Source organism: Bos indicus, chromosome 13 (assembly GCF_029378745.1).
Source record: "Bos indicus isolate NIAB-ARS_2022 breed Sahiwal x Tharparkar chromosome 13, NIAB-ARS_B.indTharparkar_mat_pri_1.0, whole genome shotgun sequence".
In the NCBI taxonomy this organism is placed as follows: domain Eukaryota; kingdom Metazoa; phylum Chordata; class Mammalia; order Artiodactyla; family Bovidae; genus Bos; species Bos indicus.
Window position 1 is genome coordinate 74,538,473 of NC_091772.1, and position 18,286 is coordinate 74,556,758.

General features: G+C 42.7%; 1 long non-coding RNA gene across 2 annotated transcripts; it reads left to right on the forward strand.

The window, feature by feature from the left end:
- The first annotated feature begins 12,756 nt into the window (after positions 1–12,756).
- LOC139186604 (uncharacterized) lies at positions 12,757–15,752 on the forward strand. Of its 2 annotated transcripts, XR_011570246.1 has the most exons (3): positions 12,757–13,880; positions 14,706–14,874; positions 15,648–15,752. It is a non-coding gene; the product is annotated as an uncharacterized lncRNA (long non-coding RNA). The 2 variants fall into 2 exon arrangements; XR_011570245.1 differs by lacking the exon at positions 12,757–13,880 and having other exon boundaries at positions 13,896–14,874.
- The last annotated feature ends 2,534 nt before the right edge of the window (positions 15,753–18,286 follow it).

Below are 18,286 nucleotides of genomic sequence, written 5' to 3' on the forward strand. Positions count from 1 at the left end.
GAAAATTTTCATTCCTCACTCTTCTTCAGGGTAATGAAGCTATAAATGCTGAAGCAGTTGTTTTCGATCAGTCCTAACACACATACACAGAAGGATTGTGCAAATCAGACAATTTTTCCACCATCAGTCATCCCTGAAGAAACCATAAGTGTGGATTTCACATACTGTAACAGCACAACACAACAGGAAGAGCATATTCCATAGGTTAAGAGTGTAAGTTGCTTGCTCATAAAATTTACTTGTGCCTTTGGGGCCATGTCATAATTGGTCTAATATAGATTCCTTCCTTATTTAAAAGGACTTTCAATGGGTTTACCAAGCACTCCAAGCTTTTCTCAAGCACCCTTCTTTTGCAAGCTTTTTTCCAGACAAAGCAAGGAGTTAATGACCTTCACTGTTTTCCACCCTGTAAATTTACACCCACTGTCTTAGATCCCCACACACTGAAATGGAAAGTTTCATCTTCTCTCCCCGAGGACCTACAGAGAACATACTGAGACCATACTCTGAGACCCTGAGAACATACTCTCACACTTGCACATGACCATACAGGAACTTTAGGAACCAAATATTTAAATAACAATGCTATCACATAGCCTGTCTACTGAGCACATTGCAGGGAAATACAAGGCATTCAGCACTCTGGGACGTATTTATTCCTTCATCATAGCCTAGGGTCTCTCTGTCCCAGCCCAGACACTATTCAGCCTTGTCCTACTAAGGACAATAGAGCTGGTGACCAGGCCAAGCAAAGATGTTGGTCTTGTTGAACCTACAGAACCAAAGCTTTCACATTCCTTTTACTGTAGCTGCTGGCCCTGATCTTACTCCATGCTGTGGAGAATGTACTCCAGCCAATGCAAGATACTTAGCCTCTACCCACGGACTGTTAAATCAGAGTCCAAGTCTCTTATACAATTTAATTGTGCATGCTCAGTCACTCAGTTGTGTCCCCTTTGTGACCCGCCCTTTTTTTTTTGCGACTCTTTGTAACCCCATGAACTGCAGCCCACCAGGCTCCTCTGTCCAAGGAATTTTCCAGGCAAGAATACTGGCGTGGGTTGCCATTTCCTACTCTAGGGGATCTTCCTCATCCAAGGATAGAACCCGAGTCTCTTGTGTCTCCTGCATTGGCAAGAGGATTCTTTACCACTTCACCACCTGGGCAGCCCCATACAATTTAGTTATGAAAGCCTTAAAGAAAGGAATTATGTCTCATTTGGCTTCCTCAAGCAGTATATGACCTAGAAGAGCAGAGAAACTACATAATTGTAGATTGATTACATCATCAGTACAGGGCTGGATTATAACGACACACTAGAACTCAAGTATGCAAAAACATTTAAAGGCTACCAAAAAATTTAAAATGTAAGTTTAACATTTTTCAAAAATAGTATTCCACCTAGATTTAAATCAAGGTTGCTTATATTTGTTGCCACACAGAATATATATTATTAATAACATGGAGATATGGAGTCATAATATGTAACAGAATTTATATAGTCTATGCATTATAAGCTAAAACATTTTAATCCTTTCTTACTCAAGTCCAAGTCCAAAAAAAAAATTAATGCCCTTAGCAAAAAGAAAAATCCTGGCACCAATAAGATTATAGATTAAGATTTGCCCAGTATGAACAAAAATCCCTGAATGTTAAAAGCTTGGATTCTCTAGTGGTGATGGTTTAGTCACTAAGTCGTGTTTGACTCTTGCAACCCCATGGACTATAATCCCCAGGTTCCTCCGTCCATGGGATTTCCCAGGCAAGAATACTGACATGGGTTGCCATTTCCTTCTCCAGTGGATCTTCCTGACCCAGGGATCAAACCTGGGTATCCTGCATTGTCGGCAGAGCTGCTTCTGCCCACACTTTCAGAAAAGAAAAGACATCATGACTGAGAGTCTAGTATGTGGAGGGAAAGTTCTGCAAAGAAAACTTGGGATGCTATTACCAAGTGGAGGTTAGCAGGCAAAACCAAAAATATTCACTACTCCCATCCCTTGACTCTTAAACTCGTACGCACTGTTTTCCAATCATAAACTTTTTAAGGTTTATGATTAACATAGCCAAAAACATTTAACAAAACCCAAAAAGAAACCGTTGGCAGTCCCATTCCCTACCTCAATTAGCTTCAGGGCTAGGGTTTTACAGGTAAAGTCCCTTATCTTTTAGCACGACCTGAACCCTGCCAGGAAATTCTGCAATCAGTGTATCAAACGGCAAGTTTCAACATCAACCAACATATCTTAAATAAAATAGTAGGTAAAATGGAAAAGAGACCATGTGTGTGCTATGTGTATGCTCAATCATGTCCAACTCTTTGCAACCTCGTGGACTAAAACTCGCCAGGCTCCTCTGGCCATGGGATTTTCCAGGCAACAGTACTGGAGTGGGTTGCCATTTCCTCCTCCAGGGGATCTTCCCGACCCAGGGATAGAACCCTCTTCCATCTCCTGCATTGGCAGGTGGATTCTTTACCACTGGGCCACCTGGGAAGCCTATTTGTACTGTGAAGTGAAGTGAAATCGCTCAGTCGTGTCTGACTCTTTGTGACCCCGTGGACTGTAGTCTACCAGGCTCCTCTGTCCATGGGATTTTCCAGGCAATAGTCCTGGAGTGGGTTGCCATTTCCTTCTCCAGGGGATCTTCCCAACCCAGGGCTTGAACCCGGGTCTCCCGCATTGTAGGCAGATGCTTTACCATCTGAGCCACCAGGAAGTTTGTACTGTAGCTAGTTTTTTATATGTGTGTAATTTCATTGATTTTATTTTTGGCTGTGCTGGGTCTTTATCGCTGCATGGGCTTTTCTCTAGTTGCGGCGAGCAGGGGCTCCTCTCCAGTTGTGGTGCATGGGATTTTCATTGCACTGACTTCTCTTCTTCCAGGGCACAGGCTCTAGGGCACATGAGCTCAGTAGTTGTGGTTCCCAGGCTCTAGAAGAGCACAGGCTTAGTAGCTATGGATCACAGATTAGCTGCTTCATAGCATGTTGGATCTTCCTGGACCAGGGATCAAACTCATGTCCCCTGCATTGGCAGTAGGATTCTTTACCACTTTACCACCACACTCCTGCTGTAGCTAGTTTTAATCATATTCTTCCTCCAAATATGTTCCATATTGCCCCACCTTTGTCCAGAACCTCTGTTTAACTGAGCTCTTTACAAACTGAGTAGCCCAAATTAACATTCTAGACAGAAGAAATATGAGCTCATGGTGGGACTTCCTGGGCAGTTTTTAATCTTTCCCTCTTCCAGGCTTTCATGCTTTCTAATTTCATGATCACCTCAATACAATAATGCTCTAGGGCTTCAGAGTCCCTTCAGTGAAGCATTAACCATATCCCCCCTTGATAGTCAGGCTCATTCACTTTAGGTAAAAATATAATCCTCCTTTTCTTGCTTTGCCAAGTGCAAGAGAATTCCAGTTGAAGCTTTAAATGTGCGTTAAGGAAGCTGTTACACCATAGAAAAAAGAGGCATAGCCAGAAGTGAAATACACCTCCAATGAAATTGTCTGGCCAAATACAAACTCTTTCTTCTCTCTAATGGAATGCTACTGGATGCGTGAGTCCCTCAAACATTTCTCAAGAAACTTCCATCATCAGTTTTCAACTAGACAGAGCAGAAAATGAATTGCAAAAAAAATAAATACAGGAAGTTTAATGACCCTTCTTGTTTTCTGCCTCATATCTCTTTCATCTGAAATGTTGCGCTATATGACTTCCACTGAAATGGAACATCTCACTTTCTTCCCCCAGTGACAGGCAGCGCAGAGCGCTCACCGCACATGACTAGAGAGATACTTCATGCAAAACACCAAGCTATCCAGCATCCTGGGGATATTTTTTTCTTTTTTTTTTTAATTTTATTTTATTTTTTAACTTTACAATATTGTATTGGTTTTGCCATATATCAACATGAATCCGCCACAGGTATACACGTGTTCCCCATCCTGAACCCTCCTCCCACCTCCCTCCCAGTACCATCTCATTATAGCCTAGTAAAAGTGAAAGTCACTCAGTCATGTCTCTTTTTGACCCCATGGACTATAGAGTCCATGGAATTCTCTAGGCCAGAATGCTGGAGTGGGTAGCCATTCCCTTCTCCAGGGGATCTTTCCAACCCAGGGATCGAACCCAGGTCTCCCGTATTGCAGGCAGATTCTTTACCAACTGAGCCACCAGGGGTCCTATTCCAATCAGTTTTGCCATCACCCAGGTTTCTCTTTATTGAAAGCTGGGTTAATTAGCAAGTTAAGCAAAAATGTTGATTCTGTTGCAATCATGGAGCAAGGCACCTTCGGACTCCTGGCCCAACAATGAGGAACAGACATCAAGAATTTAGCTTGGGAACTTCCCTGGCGTCCAGTGGTTAGGGCTTCACCTTCCAATGAAGGGGGTGCCCATTAGATCCCTGGTCAGGGACCTTAGATCCCACATGCCTTGTGGCCAAAAAAAACAAAACATAAAACAAAAATAATATTGTAACAAATTCAGAAAAGACTTTAAAAATGGTTCATACCAAAAAAAAAAAGAAAAAAGAATCTAGCTTCCACTAGGTAGATCTTAGTTGGAGAAGGAAATGGCGACCCACTCCAGTATGCTTACCTGGAGAATCCCAGGGGCGGGGAAGCCTGGTGGGCTGCCGTCTATGGGGTCCCACAGAGTTGGACACGACTGAAGTGACTTAGCAGCAGCAGCAGGTAGATCTTAAATGTTCTCACCACACACACACATACATGGTAATTATATGAAGTAATCAATACAGTAATTTGCTATCGCTTTGAAGTGAAAGTCCCTCAGTTGTGTCCAACTCTTTTCGACCCCATGGGGTGTAGCCCATCAGGCTCCTCTGGGATTCTCCAGACAAGAATACTGGAGTCAGTTGCCATTTCCTCCTCCAGGGGATCTTTCCAGCCCAGGGTACACATATTTCAAAACATCATGTTGTGCACCTTAAATGTAATTTTTTATTTTCAACTGAACTTTGATAAAGCTGAAGGGTAGGATAGGTCTGATTAGTTACCTCAGGTTTCTATATCTCCAGTTTTTTATCTTCTATTAAACTTTACTACAATACAGCCGTACAATTCATGTTTCAGGAACCCCATTCATATGCTTCACTCACCCTATTGTGACACGTCAACTCTATTTTCTCCTGATAGAGTCAGTTGAATGAAATTGAGACTCCAGAAATGAAGTCTTACATTTTTGGTCAACTGATTTCCAACAAGGGGCCAAGACAGTTTAATGGGGAATTCAATAGCTTTTTCAACAAATGGTACTGGAACAATTGGACATACACATGCAAAAAGAGGGACATGGGACCCTTGCCTCACTTCATATACAATAACTAACACAAAATGGATCAAAGACCTAAATGTAAGAGTTAAAACTGTACAACTCTTAAAAGAAAACAGAGGTTTTTTAGTCACCTTGGGTTAGGCAATGACTCCTTCAGTTCAGTTCAGTTCAGTCGCTCAGTCGTGTCCGACTCTTTGCGACCCCATGAATCACAGCACGCCAGGCCTCCCTGGCCATCACCAACTCCCGGTGTTCACTCAGACTCACGTCCATCGAGTCGGTGATGCCATCCAGCCATCTCATCCTCTGTCGTCCCCTTCTCCTCCTGCCCCCAATCCCTCCCAGCATCAGACTCTTTTCAAATGAGTCAACTCTTTGCATGAGGTGGCCAAAGTATTGGAGTTTCAGCTTCAGCATCATTCCTTCTAAAGAAATCCCAGGACTGATCTCCTTCAAAATGGACTTGTTGGATCTCCTTTCAGTCCAAGGGACTCTCAAGAGTCTTCTCCAACACCACAGTTCAAAAGCATCAATTCTTTAGCGCTCAGCTTTACTTATAGTCCAACCCTCACATCCATACATGACCACTGGAAAAACCATAGCCTTGACTAGACGGACCTTTGTTGTCAAAGTAACGTCTCTGCTTTTTAATATGCAGTCTAGATTGGTCATTACTTTCCTTCCAAGGAGTAAGCATCTTTTAATTTCATGGCTACAATCACCATCTGCAGTGATTTTGAAGCCCAGAAAAATAAAGGCAGCCATTGTTTCCACTGTTTCCCCATCTATCTGCCATGAAGTGATGGGACCAGATGCCATGATCTTAGTTTTCTGTATGTTGAGCTTTAAGCCAACTTTTTCACTCTCCTCTTTCACTTTCATCAAGAGGCTCTTCAGCTCTTCTTCACTTTCTGCCATAAGGGTGGTGTCATCTGCATATCTGAGGTTATTGATATTTCTCCAAGCAATCTTGATTCCAGTTTGTGCTTCATCCAGCCCAGCATTTCTCATGATGTACTCTGCATATAAGTTAAATAAGCAGAGTAACAACATACAGCCTTGACATACTCTTTTTCCTATTTGGAACCAGTCCGTTCTTCCAAGTTCAGTTCTAACTGTTGCTTCCTGACCTGCATATAGGTTTCTCAAGAGGCAGGTCAGGTGGTCTGGTATTCCCATCTCTTTCAGAATTTTCCACAGTCTATTGTGATCCACACAGTCAAAGGCTTTGGCATAGCCAATAAAGCACAAATAGATGTTTTTCTGGAACTCTCTTGCTTTTTTGATGACCCAGTGGATGTTGGCAATTTGATCTTTGGTTCCTCTGCCTTTTCTAAAATCAGCTTGAACATCTGGAAGTTCACGGTTCACGTATTGCTGAAGCCTAGCTTGGAGAATTTTGAGCATTACTTTACTAGCGTGTGACATGAGTGCAATTGTGTGGTAGTTTGAGCATTCTTTGGCATTGCCTTTCTTTGGGATTGGAATAGAAACTGACCTTTTCCAGTCCTGTGGCCACTGCTGAGTTTTCCAAATTTGCTGGCATATTGAGTGCAGCACTTTCACAGCATCATCTTTTAGGATTTGAAGTAGCTCAACTGGAATTCCATCACCTCCACTAGCTTATATTTCATCAAAGCTTTAAAAATTGAACTTTGAAGGGCACTCTCAAGAATGTTGAGAGAATTCCCTAGTGGTCCAAAGATTAGGAGCTCTATGCTTCACTGCAGGGGGCAGAGGTTCAATCCCTAGTCAGGGAACTAAGATCCCACAGGCCAAAAAGTGTGGCCAAAAAGAAAAAGAAAAAAAAAAAAGAAAGTGGAAAGACAATCCACAGAATGGGAGAAAAATTTGCAAATCATATATCTGATAAAGGACTACTAGCCAGAATATAGGCTTCCCTGGTGGCTCAAACAGTAAAGAATCTGTCCATGATGTGGGAGACCCAGGTTTGATCCCTGCGTCTGGAAGATACCCTGCAGGAGGGCATGGCTACCCATTCTGTATTCTTGCCTGGAGAATTCCATGGACAGAGGAGCCTGGTGAACTACAGTTGATGGGGTCACAAAGATTGGGCCACGACTGAGCAACTGATACTGTCAATTTTTTTTATAGCCAGAATATATACAGAATTCTTATAACTCAAAAATAAAAATGAAAAGACAATAATTAAAACAACCTAATCTTAAAACGCGTATAAGTTAATAAGCAGAAGAACTAAAGAGCCTCTTGATGAAAGTAAAAGAGGAGAGTGAAAAAGTTGGCTTAAAGCTCAACATTCAGAAAACTAAGATCATGGCATCTGGTCCCATCACTTCATGGCAAATAGATGGGGAAACAGTGAGAACAGGGGCTGCCTTTATTTTTCTGGGCTTCAAAATCACTGCAGATAGTGATTGCAGCCATGAAATTAAAAGATGCTTACTCCTTGGAAGGAAACTTATGACCAACCTAGACTGCATATTATAAAGCAGAAACATTACTTTGCCAACAAAGGTCCGTCTAGTCAAGGCTATGGTTTTTCCAGTGGTCATGTATGGATGTGAGAGTTGGACTATAAAGAAAGCTGAGCGCCGAAGAATTGATGCTTTTGAACTGTGGTGTTGGAGAAGACTCTTGAGAGTCCCCTGGACTGCAAGGAGATCCAACCAGTCCATCCTAAAGGAGGTCAGTTCCTGGGTGTTCACTGGAAGGACTGATGTTGAAGCTGAAACTCCAGTACTTTGGCCACCTGATGCAAAGAGCTGACTCATTTGAAAAGACCATGATGCTGGGAAAGATTGAGGGCAGGAGGAGAAGGGGACAACAGAGGATGAGATGGTTGGATAGCATCACTGACACAATGGACAAGGGTTTGGGTAGACTCTGGGAGTTGGTGATGGACAGGGAGGCCTGGCCTGCTGCGGTTCATGGGGTCACATAGAGTCAGACATGACTGAGCGACTGAACTGAACTGAACTGAACTAATATGTAGAGTACATCATGAGAAATGCTAGGCTGGATGAAGCACAAGCTGGAATCAAGATTGCTGGGAGAAATATCAAAAACCTCAGATATGCAGATGACACCACCCTTATGGCAGAAAGTGAAGAAGAACTAAAGAGCCTCTTGATGAAAGTGAAAGAGGAGAGTGAAAAAGTTGGCTTAAAGCTCAACATTCAGAAAACTAAGATCATGGCATCTGGTCCCATCACTTCATGGCAAATAGATGGGGAAACAGTGGAAACAATGGCTGACTTTATTTTTAGTGGCTCCAAAATCAGGGCAGATGGTGACTGCAGCCATGAAATTAAAAGACGGTTGCTCCTTGGAAGAAAAGTTATGACCAACCTAGACTGCATATTAAAAAGCAGAGACGTTACTTTGCCAACAAAGGTCCGTCTAGTCAAGACTATGGTTTTTCCAGTAGTCATGTATGGATGTCAGAGTTGGACTATAAAGAAAGCTGAGTGCCGAAGAATTGATGCTTTTGAACTGTGGTGTTGGAGAAGACTCTGTGAGTCCCTTGGACTGCAAGGAGATCCAACCAGTCCATCCTAAAGGAAATCAGACCTGAATGTTCATTCGAAGGACTGATGTTGAGGCTGAAGCTCCAATACTTTGGCCACCTACTGCAAAAAACTGACCCATTTGAAGAGACACTGGTGCTGGGAAAGATTGAAGTTGAGAGGAGACAGGATGACAGAGGATGAGAAGGTTGGATGGCATCACTGACTCAATGGACATAAGTTGAGTAAACTCTGGGGGTTGGTGATGGACAGGAAGGCCTGGTGTGCTGCACGCCATGTGGTCACAAACAGTTGGACACAACTGAGCGACTGAACTGAACTGAATCTTAAAATTGGCAGAGTTTCAGTAAACATTTCTGAAAAGATATACAGACAATAAGCACATGAAAAGATGCCCAACATCCTTGGTCATTACAGAAATGCAAATCAAAATCACAATGAGGATTTCCCTGGTGGCCCAGTGGTAAAGAATCTGCTTCCCCATGCAGGAGACACAGGTTGAATTCCTGGTCCAGGAAGGGAGCAACTAAACCCACATGCCACAGCTGCTGAAACCCTCACGCTCTAGAGCCTGTACTCTGCAATAAGAGAAGCCACTGCAATGAGAAACCTGCACACCACAACAAAGAGAAACCCCCACTTGCCACAACTAGAGAGAAGAAAAAGCGCAAGCAGCAACGAAGACCGGGAACAGCCATAAATAAATAAATAAAATTATTTTTTCAAAAAATCACAATGACATACCACTTCACATCCACTAGGATGGCTATAATAAAAAAAAAGTTAGACAATAACAAGGGTTGAAAAGAATGGATAAATTGGAACCCTCATATGTTGCTGGTGGGATTGTCAAGTGGAGAAACTGCTCTAGAGAGCAGTTTGACATTTCCTTAAAAACTTAAACATGTAGTTACTATGCTGTGGTTGTCATTCAGTCGCTAAGTCATGTCTGACTCTTTGCAGCCCCATGAACTGCAGCATACCAGGCTTCCCTGTCTTTCACCATCTCCCAGAGTTTGCTCAAACTCATGTCCATTGACTCAGTGATGCGATCCAACCATCTCATCCTCTGTTGCCCACTTCTCCTGCCTTCAATCTTTCCCAGCCTCAGGGTCTTTTCCAGTGAGTTGGTTGTTTGTATCAGGTGGCCAAATTATTGGAGCTTTGGCTTCAGCATCAGTCCTTCCAATGAATATTCAGGGTTGATTTCCTTTACAATCCAGCAATTTCACTCCGGAGTGTACGTTCAAAAGAACTGAAAACATGTGTCTACACAAAAACTTACATATAAATTTTTCAAATAAGTATTATTCAGGGAGTTTCCTGGCAATTCAATTCAGTGGTTGGGACTCCATGCTTCCACTGCCTAGGGGCAAGGGTTTGATTCCCGTTTGGGGAACTGAGATCCCACAAACCGTGTCACCAAGTCAAAAAGAAAAAAAAGGATTACTCATAATAGCAAAAAAGTGGGAGTAACCCAGATGGTCATCAATTGATGAATGGGCAAACAAATGTGCTGTATTCATGTATTAGAATATTATTTAGCATAGGAAACAACCAAGTATTGATACATGCTACAATACGGATGGACCTTGAAAATGTTGAGGGGGTACAGAGATGCTTCTGGAAGAAATATTCATTTATATTTATGTATATTTTAAAAACTGAGTCACTTTGTTGTACAACAGAAATTAACACAACTTTGTAAATCAACTGTATTTCAATAAAATTTTAAAACTATTTAATTGGCCATTAATACCAAAAATTTAAGTAAATTATGATAGTTTAATGATGTAATTATTTTGTAAATATTACCATAAATGTAATATATAAACACATATGTAAATACATAAATATGTAAATTATGATGCTTAAATGATGTAAATTATGATGTAATCCATGTAGTTATTTTAAAAGCGCAGCAATATAATGTTAAGGATAAAAGTAAGTCCCAGATGCATCTGCGTAGTATGATTTCAATTATGTCTTTGTGGTTTTTTTTTTAATAAGAAGCTTTCTTAATGAAACACACTTAATAAGTTAAATGGCATTCTATTTCCTATATAAAGTAAACTGAATAATTTGTTCCCTCCTTGGGAAGCACAAGTAGTAGAAGACTAAAAATATAATTTACCCTCAGAAGGATGATTCTGGCATTTGGAGGAGCAAAGAATGCTGAAACCAAGTAATAGGTTTCTAAGCACATGGGGGAAAGTTGGAGATTGGATGGAGGGACTCAGAGAAGTGACTTTCTTACTTTCTTCAGTTCAATAAAGAAACTGATGGGGATAGAAATCTTTTCATTTTTTCTGTAAATTTTAAATATTTTTCTATTGAAGTTTTTTAAATTTTACTTGTATATTTATTTTATTTTTTGGCTGTCCTGGATCTTCATTGCTCAGCAGGCTTTTCTCTCGTTTCAGCAAGCAGCGGCTACTCTCTGGTTGTGGTGCGCGAATTTCTCACTGCAGTGACTTCTCTCACTTGGGAGGCTCTAGGGTGTATGGGCTTCAGTAGTTGTGGCACGTGGACTCAGTAGCTGTGGTTCCCATTCTCTAGAGCGCAAGCTCAATAGCTGTGGTGCACAGGCTTAGCTGTCCTGCAGCAGGTGGGATCCTCCCAGACCAGGGATCAAGCCTGTGTCTCCTGCATTGGCAGGTGGATTCTTTACCACTGAGCCACCAGGGAAGCCCCTCTAGTAAGGTTTCAAAGGCACGGAAAATGAGTAACAGATGTTTAATCAAACTTACCAGTATAATCATCTCACCAGTTAAGTCAGTGTTTATTTAAACTGCATGTATGTTTATTAATGACCTCAGGCATGTTGCAATATACTGAGTCTGTTTGGTATTTCCATTTTATGGAGATTTTTATACTTTTAACCATAAAAATGAGGCTTCCCTGGTGGCTCAGTGATAAAGAATGCACTTGCCAATGCAGGAGACAGGGGTTTGATCCCTGGGTTGGAAAGATTCCCTGGAGAAGGAAATGAAACCCACTCCAGTATTCTTGCCTGGGAAATCCCACAGGCAGAGAAGCCTGGCAGGCTACAGTCCATGGAGTCACAGAGTCAGACACAGCTTAGCGACTAAGCAACAACAAACCATAAAAACACACACGAACTTTTCCTAGTGAATTTTCATCTCCTCCATGTTTGAGTTCTATGCTTTTCACATTCTTTTTATTCAAGATGCTTATTTATTCTGTTTTTCTTAACCATGCTTGCCAAAGTTTCGTCATCTTAATGGTGTTTTAGAGTAGAAACTTTTCATTTTATATGGCAATTTTAGTGATTCCTTTTTTAATTTGTTCTTTTCCATCACTATCCTCATCAACATATTTTGTCTACTTTATTTTATATTTATTTTGCTATTTTGGTTCCAGTTTAAGTGCAGGGCTACATTAACTGATTTCTCCAATGTTTGTGTGTGTTAGTCACTCAGCTGTGTCTGATTCTTTGTGACCCCATGGACTGCAGCCTGCCAAGCTCCTCTGTCCATAGAATTCTCCAGGCAAGAAAACTGGAGTGGGTTGCCTTTTCTTCCTCCAGGGGATCTCTGGACCCAGGGATCAAACCCAGGTCTCCGGCATTGTGGGCAAATTCTTTACTATCTGAGCCACCAGGGAAGATTTCCAATGCTTACATTTATATATTAAAACACTGATAACAATTCATTTACAGCTGTTCATTATGGAGATGTTGATGTGATGCTGATATCCTGAAATAGTCATGACCCCTAGACGTGGATGAGAAATGGTTAAGCTGGGCTTCACCACAGGGCTTTGACAAAACAGGACCTTGCAAGCTACATGGCTGGGTAGTCAAGAATCTACTGTCCTACACACTAGGCTGATTCTGGTTGCACCAAAACCCTACCCTGGCATGGGCCCTAGGGAGATGGAATCAGAGAGATGGATCAACTCCCCTTAAGAGAAGGAGCTCCACCCCCAGTATTTAACACCAGCCCCATCCAGGACTCTTCCTATCTACTATCTGCAGCACCATGAAGTCTGAATGGATTCACTTTTTTCTGGGCCTCATCTTTTCCATGCCCCTCCATACACATTCTGGTTTCTTGTTTACTCCATCTCTCAGAAAAAGCTTGTGCGAAACCGGATATCTTGGACGTAAGGCAAAATAGAAGGGGTAACCAAGGAGGGCACTATGAAAAGGGATCTAGGCGGCATCCTGGAAGACATTGCTGCCAATAAGCAGGAATCAAGTCGTCCTTCCATTTCAAACAGCACGGCTCTTAGAGTATCAAATGTTGGGGGTCCCATTAAGTTCTGCCTAAGGATGAGAGGAGGTAGACAGAAAGTACAGTCGCGTTAAGTTTTTTCCGAGAGATTTCAGTGTAAGAGTGGGGATTATGAACATCAAATCGATGTCAGGAGTGTCCAGGAAATTCTCTTATTGGTGTGAATATACGTGTGCATGAATGTGTGTATGTCAGGTGAAATCAATTCTATTTAACACATACGTCCAGGACCACTGTGTTACATTCCACAGATACAGGGAAGCAGAAGTGATCACAGACTTAGGGCATTCACATTCTACTTATTTAAATTAATTTGCTCAATTCACTTTCTTTTTTTTTTTAATTTTTTGGCTGTGCCAAGTCTTCACTGTTGCTTGCGGGCTTTTCTCTACCTGTGGCAAGCAGGGGCTACTCCGTGGCTGCTGCACGCCCAGGCTTCTCATCGCAGTGGCTTCTCTTGCGGAGCCTGGGCTCTAGGTGCACGGGCTTCAATAGTTGCAGCACACGGGCTTGGTGGTCGTGGCATAAAGGCTTAGTGTCTCCACGGCATGTGGGATCTTCCCGGACCAGGGATCGAACTCGTATCCCTTGCTTTGGCAGGCAGATTAACTGTACCACCAGGGAAGCTCTCGACTCACATTCTAATGGACGTGTATGAAATACTCAGAGTAAACAGAGCAAATTCCCCATTGTGGGTAAGGGCTGTGGTTGAACTTCAAGAAGACTGACATTAACTCCTCCTTTGTCTCCAACATGGTCCTCACTTCTCCTGCTCTAACCACCGATCTCCATCGTCTCAGTGAAACCAGGTAAGTCTGAATGGCTAGGCCCAAAGGTGGGGGGCAGAGGGGGAGCAGGGGATGCAGGATGGGAGAGGACACAGACTCTGGTGAAGGAGAGGAAGACTTTCTGCCAGTTGGGGCACTTTAAGCCTATCCTTCAGGAGGAGATGTAGAGAGCCAAAGGCCTTTTTCGCTTGTGTGTCTGCACTCTATGGAGGGGGACCTGTGTCCCTGGGGGAATGGATAAGCTGTTGACCTCTGGTGACGTGCAGGGTCAGGAAATGGGATAGATTTAAAATCCGGGAGGAGTACTGGGGTAAATGCAGGGAGCCTCAGGTCTCTCCTGAGAGAGACAGAATTCCCTTACTGTAGGTAAGGTAGCAGAACTCCCTTACTGTCCTTCTCCAGCTGTGGATCTGAGTCACAGACCCGGGCTACAGACTAGAATCCTTGCCCTGTATCAGTACATAGCGAAATTCAGGCTCAAGGGACTCTCCCAGTGTTATAGGGTCAGGCAGATTCACACAGGCTGATGGGCATCAGTAGGCTGAGTCTGTGAGGAGAAGGATGCCAACTTGGCCCTGGAAAGGAAAACCTGACTCCAGGACTCTCCCAGTGTTATAGGGTCAGGCAGATTCACACAGGCTGATGGGCATCAGTAGGCTGAGTCTGTGAGGAGAAGGATGCCAACGTGGCCCTGGAAAGGAAAACCTGACTCCAGGACTCTCCCAGTATTATAGGGTCAGGCAGATTCACACAGGCTGATGGGCATCAGTAGGCTGAGTCTGTGAGGAGAAGGATGCCAACTTGGCCCTGGAAAGGAAAACCTGACTCCAGGACTCTCCCGCACAGAGTACTGCAACTACCCTCCTTTGTCAGGCAACTGTAAATTAGTTTTGACCAGATTCTACTACAACACTTACACCTTTGTCTGTGAGCCCTTCATCTTCACTGGCTGCGGAGGCAACAGAAACAACTTTAAACAGAAATATATCTGTGAATATTTCTGTCTTCCTGAAAGGTAAATCTCTCAGCCCCCTCTCCTCCAATTCCAATGACACCAAATATTAGTGAACCATGGTTTTTCCAGAAAAATCAAGGAAGAGGTCAGGAGAAATGGAGCAAGGGTGACAAGATATTTTACTTGGGTTGGGCAAAGTCAGTCACAGGCACCAATTTCCAACATCTCAAGTCATTTAGTCCCAAGGAAACTCTTTCGAAATTGTGAAAATTGAGGGACTTTCTTTGTGGCCCAGTGGTTAAGAATCCATGCCTCCACTATAGGGGGCCCGGTTTCCATCCCCACTCGGGGAATTAAGATTCTGCATGCCACTTGGTATGGCCAAAAAACAAAAAAGAAACTGTGAAAATTGAGGCCCAGGGAGGCTAACAACTTGGAAGAAGGTCATAGATCCAGACCCCCTGACTGCCACCCCCAATGTCTCTACTACCATGATGGCCTCAGATCCTGGAGATTCTGCCAAACTCCTTACGTTTGCACAGCTAAAAGAGAAGTTAATGAGAGTGTCAGAAGAGTAGGTGGTTCAGTATTTATAGTGAATGCCTAAACACTAGACTTGTGCTCAAGAGCAGAGCCATCACTTCATTAATTTGTCTGTCCTCAGGGTCTAGCACTTTATTTGCTCATTATTATTTTATGAATAGATAGATACATGGATCAGGAGAGATAGCAGTGTTTTAAGAATAGCTATGAAGTTCTGCTAACATTCAAAAGATTAACGGATTCTTCCAATGTCTGTACGAATCACTAAATTTGTTTATTTTTTTTAACAGCGACAGAGAAAAAGAGATCGAGAAGGAACCATCAGAAAGAAGAAGCCAGGGAAAATAAATATTCCTTATGAAGAATTATGCCCAAAAAAAAAAAAAAAAAAGAATTATGCCCAAATTATTCTGAGTAAATAAATTAGGCTATATTGCAAGAAGGTTTTCAGATTTCTTACTTTCTTTGCCCAGATTTGCCCTTCACACTGATTAGATATATAAAATTTTAACTGAAAAACATCTATATGTCAAGCCTTGATCTAGATTCATTCACCTCTCCCACGCTACATTTCTCCAACATCAACTACAAATGATCTCTTTGAGGTACCAACCCACCCATATAATGAGTCAATCTGTATTGAAGCAATCATTGTTGCCATCTCCTTGGTGTGCCCTTCCAAAACTGAGTTTGCTTCCGTATTTTGTCACTGACTCCAGGGGATTTCCATGTAAGTGGCACAAAAACAATCATCATAAAATTATTTCCTCTGCCCCAATCAACAACTATCCAACCCCCAACAATGCTTGTATGCTAGAAAAATGTCTCCAGTGCTCCCAAGTGCCAGAGATACAAAAATTATGACTTTGCAGCTGGAAACTGAAAATCTTAAACCAAGCTGAACCTCTACAGTCAGAGTATAGAGTTTCATTCCCCTTTGCCCTAACTGCCTTATCCATAGTCTCATCAAAACCAGCCTCACAAATGGGTTGAGATACAAGTGTGTGCACACACATACTCAGTCGTGTCCAGCTCTTTGCAACCCCATGGACTGTAGCTCGCCAGGCTCTTCTGTCCACAGGATTTCCCAGGCAAGAATACTGGAGTGTGTTGTCATGCCCTTTTCCAGGGGAATCTTCCTGACCCAAGAAAGGAACCAGCATCTCCTGTGTCTCCTGCATTAGCAGGCAAGTTCTTTACCAGCTGAGCCACCGGAGGAATCCCCTAGAGATGTGTGTAGAGTAGGCCAATATGCTAAGGACTATAACAGTAAGAGGAGCCATAGCTTAGAGCAAAGCCACATGTGAATGTGCTGAATATTCCAGCTTAATTCCATCAATGGCAACCCCTGCCTGTGGCCTGTGGCAACAGCCTTGGAGATATCTCTGCAACTGGCAGAAAACATAGGTTAGGGATGTCACCCTAGCCCCTCACCCAGGAACTACTCTTGTGTAAGTGTTGAGTCAGAGTGCAGTATCTTGCCCCTTCTGAGTCCAGATCAGATTGTTCTAGGCCTCACATCATTGGTATAACCTACCTGGTGCCCATCCATGTATTCTCAAGAGTTTCCTGCCTCTGACTATTATGAAACACAGTGTTATAACACAAGACTCGTGTCATTTCCTTGGAAGTCTTTCAAAACTATATTCTGGTTTTCCAAAGAAGGACTCTTGTAACTTTTTTTTAAATTAAATATTGAGGGGGTGGGGAGAATGTAACATAAGAAGGATAATTAAAAAAAAAAAAACAGCAGCTTCAGCACTCCCTAGGAGCTTGGTAGAAATGCAGCTCTTGGGCCCACCTGAGAATGTTAACAAGACCCACTTGGAGGAATTCCCTGGCGGTCCAGTGGCTAGGACTTTGTGCTTTCACTGGAGGAAGAGTGGGTTCAATCCCTGATTGAGAAACTACGATCCTGGGGGGGCGGGGGGTAGGAAGGGGAAGACTCCTTGTTGCTGTGCATTCTCATTTCACAAACTGTTGTTTGTTGTTCAGTTGCGAAGTCGTGTCTGACTCTTTGTGACTCCATGGACTGCAGCACACCAGGCTCCTCTGTCCTTCACTATCTCCCGGAGTTTACTCAAATTCATGTCCATTGATTCAGTGATGCCATCCAACCATCTCATCCTCTGCCACCCCCTTCTTCTCTTGCCCTCAGTCTTTCCCAGCATCAAGGTCTTTTCCAGTGAGTCAGCTTTTCACATCAAGTGGCCAAAGGATTGGAGCTTCAGCTTCAGCATCAGTCCTTCCAATGAATATTCAGGGATGATTTCCTTTAGGATTGACGGTTTGATCTCCTTGCAGTCCAGAAACTCTCAAGAATCTTCTCCAGCACCACAATTTGAAAGCATCAATTCTTTAGCGTTCAAACTTCTTTATGGTCCAATTCTCACATCAGTGCATGACTACAGGAAAAATGATAGCTTTGATTAGATGGACTTTTGTCAGCAAAGTGATGTCTCTGCTTTTTAATACGCTGTCTAGGTTTGTTATAGCTCCTCTTCCAAGGAGCAAGCATCTTTTAATCTTAAGGCTGCAGTCACTGTCTGCAGTGACTTTGGAGCCCAAGAAAATAAAATCTAGCACTGCTTCTACTTTTTCCCCTTGTATTTGCCATGAAGTGATGGGACCAGATGCCATGATCTTAGTTTTTTGAATGTTGAGTTTCAAAACAGCTTTTTCACTATCCTCTTTCACTCTCATCAAAAGGCTCCCTGGTTCCTTTTCATTTTCTGCCATTAGAGTGCTATCATCTGCATATCTGAGGTTGTTGATATTTCCCCTGGCAATCTTGATTCCAGCTTGTGATTCATCCAGTCTGGCATTTCACAGGATGTAATCTACATTTAAGGTAAAGAAGCAGAGTGACAATATACAGCCTTGTCATATTCCTTTTCCAGTTTTGAACTAGTCAGTTGTCTGGTTCTAA